Source organism: Apis florea, unplaced genomic scaffold (assembly GCF_048593485.1).
Source record: "Apis florea isolate Af1SG1 unplaced genomic scaffold, ASM4859348v1 contig_2296_pilon, whole genome shotgun sequence".
Classification (NCBI taxonomy): domain Eukaryota; kingdom Metazoa; phylum Arthropoda; class Insecta; order Hymenoptera; family Apidae; genus Apis; species Apis florea.
In genome coordinates this window covers 52554-56262 of record NW_028256556.1, presented here as the reverse complement: position 1 = coordinate 56262, position 3709 = coordinate 52554, and the positions used below count along the sequence as shown (strand labels likewise).

Genomic DNA, 3709 nt, shown 5'->3' with positions numbered 1-3709 from the left:
TTTTACTTACCTTTTACATATTTACATTGCAAAGTTCTATTTTTTTCAAGATCATTTTTTGACGGTTTACTTAAATCTAATGGCCTGGTAGGAATTTTGGTTTAGGAATAAATATTTTTTATATAAAAAACTCAATTATTTATTAACAAATTATTTTTTTATTGTATATAGTACAATTAATGACTTATCTTTTAATTTACAATTAATTTAGTTTCATTTGGGTTTATACTTATAATATAAAATAATATATAAAAAATATGCTTACTTTTGTTTTCGCAATACTTAATTTACTTAAATTATAAGGATTGGGAGTATATAGGCTTAGGAATAAAGATTTTTTTAATAAGAAACTCATTTATTTGTTGAAAAATAACATTTATTGAATATAATTTACAATCAAAGTTACATATTTTTTTAATTAACAATTAATTTAATTGTACTTGAGCTTGTATGTACCTATATTATTCTTCATAAGATTAAAAATGCTCCGTATAAAAGTTGAATGGCCTCGAAAATACTATATTCTTTTCTCAGTTTTTTCGTAGGTGAACTCATAAAAAACTTCTCAAGGTCATCTTTATCAATACTATTTGCTTCAGTCAATACATCGTTGTATTCTCTGAAAAAAAAAAAATATTTGATTATTTTGTTGTAAAAATTATTAGTTCTAGAGATAATAAATATAATTGAACATCTGTTAAATCCATGAATTATATATTTTGGCAGTTTTTTGTAGAGAATAATATCCTGTTTTTACTTATGTATTGAAAAATATATAATTCTATTTATATTAACAGTAATTTAACTTTCATACAGTTTTTTATTATCTGAGGATAGTTAAAATAATTACACAATATTATGTTCCTTTTGAAACTATTTAACTTTTATCTGAAGTATTTTTTAATATTTCCAAAAATAAGCATGACATACTATATATATACTCTAATATTATTAAATCGAACATCCAATATATTACATTATATAATTGATTATATCTCATTAACTTTTTATAATATTAAAAAATCTATTAGATAAAACTTGTTTTCAAAAAAAGAAATACTCTGATGCTACTAATTTTTTCACAAATGAACGTATTGAACTTATTTTATTATTAGAAGTTAACTTTGTCTTTTTAAATATAACTAAGCATTATTACATTGAACTAAACAGAATTCAAATTTTTTAAGAAATAATTTAATTAAATTAATTTAATTCTATCTTTTCTGTTTAATTCTATTTTATTATTAAATGAATTTAGAACTCTAACAGACCACACTATATAATTGCTTCATTAAAAAGAAAGAAACATTCAACTGAATTTTTTAAAATTAAAATTTTCAATGCTTGTCCTTTTTAACATGTAGTTTAATCAATTGAATATACATATGTAATAGCATCATGTTTATGTATGTGATAATAAATTTGTATTGCTTTACTTTTGAAATATTGTGAAAGTTTATAATAAATCTATTTACATTTATTTATGTAGACATTTAAAATTCTCTTTTGAATGAAAGGAAATACATAGATATTCGAATGAACGAAATGTTTTATCATCTCGTAAAACATAATATTGCTATTAGAAGTTTATTATTATTATGTAGAATTCAAGTTTGCTAATGTTTATGAGATTAATTGCTCGATTAGTTAGATAAAAATTTCTTTAAAATTCTAGATTTTAGAAAACGAAGACAAAACTAGTTTGGATGTAAATTTATTGAAAGATACATTTTATTGACTGTAGTGTTCTTGTGAGAGACTTTTTTCTTATTTGTGAAATCTGTTTTAATACATTTTTTATGTTTCCAAATCTAAGGAAACACTGTATATCTTTTAAATTTATTTGGATCTTTTTCTTTGAATTTTTTAATTCATTACCTATGTCCTAAATAAAATATAAAGTAAACAAAATTACAAAATATTTCTAAGTAATTCAGTTATATGCAATGATTTCATTCGTCAGCTTAAAAATTTAAAATTTAAAAAATATCAAATATAGATATATTGTAAAAAGAAATTAAGATTTCTTAATATTGAAAAAAATTCCTTGTATATATTGAATCTCATTGATCTTTAGCAATCGAATGACTTTCGATTTATTCTTCAATTCTTAAATATTCATCCAGTATACATAATATCTATATTTATTAAAATCAAGAGATTAAGAAAAAAGAATAAAAGAATACGCGAACAAATGAATGATATGCAGTCACAGCAGCAATATCGTAGTATGAAAAATTTGCATAATCACTCGATGTCATCGATATGGATTTGCATATACAATTCGTTGTCAAACCAGTCGAAGGTGTGCAAAATATGCGATCAACCATCTTTAATGTAATTCGATTCCATCCTCTTCCTTCTTTTTTTTTTTTTTTTTATACTTTCAAGAGTATCATTGATCTTTTGCAACGTATAAAGATATCATTCCATATCGATGTTGTTTTAATAAAATGTAAGAATGCAGGGAAAAAAAGGTATGCGGCTACATTACGATAGCTTAAAAATGATGGCCAGTTTTTTTCCACAATTTTTATAAATTATAAGTTTCATTACTTATTCCATTTTTCCTATTGATCTTCTCAATTAACTAATTAATAAATTATCCAATTGAAAGCGTGATTAATGTATATTTATAAATATAAATCAAATTCAATAGAAAAAAATTTCATAAGAGTTTATTATATACTTATGTACATATAAGATGTAATAATCTATTCCAATATTTCCAAAATGTTTGATTCTTGTAGACTGATTTCAAATCTCAGAATATTTGCAAATTTTAACAATCTACGTATAAATATTCATATATTTCAATTAAAATGAAAACTCTATTAACGAGAATCATTTTTTTTTCAAGAATTGAGGTTATTTTTTAAAAAAATAATTATTTAATGTTAATTTTTGCGTTTCGAATTTTCCAAAGTTGTTATCATTTAAAAGCTTTTTTAAGCTTCTTACACGGATTAAAAAAATATAATTCCTTTAATATTTTCACCAACATTTTCTTCAATAAATTCACTTGTTCCCAATATTACATCACATCAACAACGCATTAAACTCACTCGGTGACTTCAACGCCCGCACAGACGAGCTCGCACCTCCGAGCTCTCTGATCGAATCTGGATCAAAGATGCGCTGAACGAACCCATCAAAGGCGAGGATCGTCGACACGATCACGATATCACCGATTACCGGTCCCCAATCCGGGAATAATCCTCGTTCCACGCGTACGCGTCCTCCAGTGGCGCGACGCTTGAAAACATCGAGACACGATCTACTTACCTCGGTAGCCGCTCGATCGGAAAGCAATGAGCGGCAAAATGCATCGATCTACCCACGATCGTCTCGTATATCCGCTGTCCAATCACCGCCGCCACGTACAAAAGGTGCACAACCGGCCTGCGAACGTGTCCGTCTTACGAACGCGCCCGTGTGCACGCTCTATCACTCGTGTAGGTGTCTGAGGCGGTGTGCAACGTGTGTAGAGGCGCGCGAGCGGTGCATGCCGCAATACGCGATGCACAAGCTTCATTAATGAGTCATCGAGTCGACGCGTTTGCCAGATACACGAGCCACTATCGGCAAGCGGCTCGGCTTGCGCCCCGCGGCGAGGAAGGTGAAGTACACGCGAAGCCGAGATGGCCGTGATAGGGCGGCTGGAGCAGTCGAATTCGCGGAAGTGCGGTGAACTTCGTGTGAATTCATG

The 3709-nt window shown here is 28.0% G+C and overlaps 1 long non-coding RNA gene across 1 annotated transcript; it reads right to left on the bottom strand.

Annotated features, from left to right (window-relative positions):
- Positions 1–354: 354 nt before the first annotated feature.
- Positions 355–3409, bottom strand: LOC147658200 (uncharacterized). The gene is made up of 2 exons (XR_015290929.1): positions 3286–3409; positions 355–619 (listed from the first exon to the last, which is right to left on the bottom strand). It is a non-coding gene; the product is annotated as an uncharacterized LOC147658200 (long non-coding RNA).
- Positions 3410–3709: the final 300 nt, after the last annotated feature.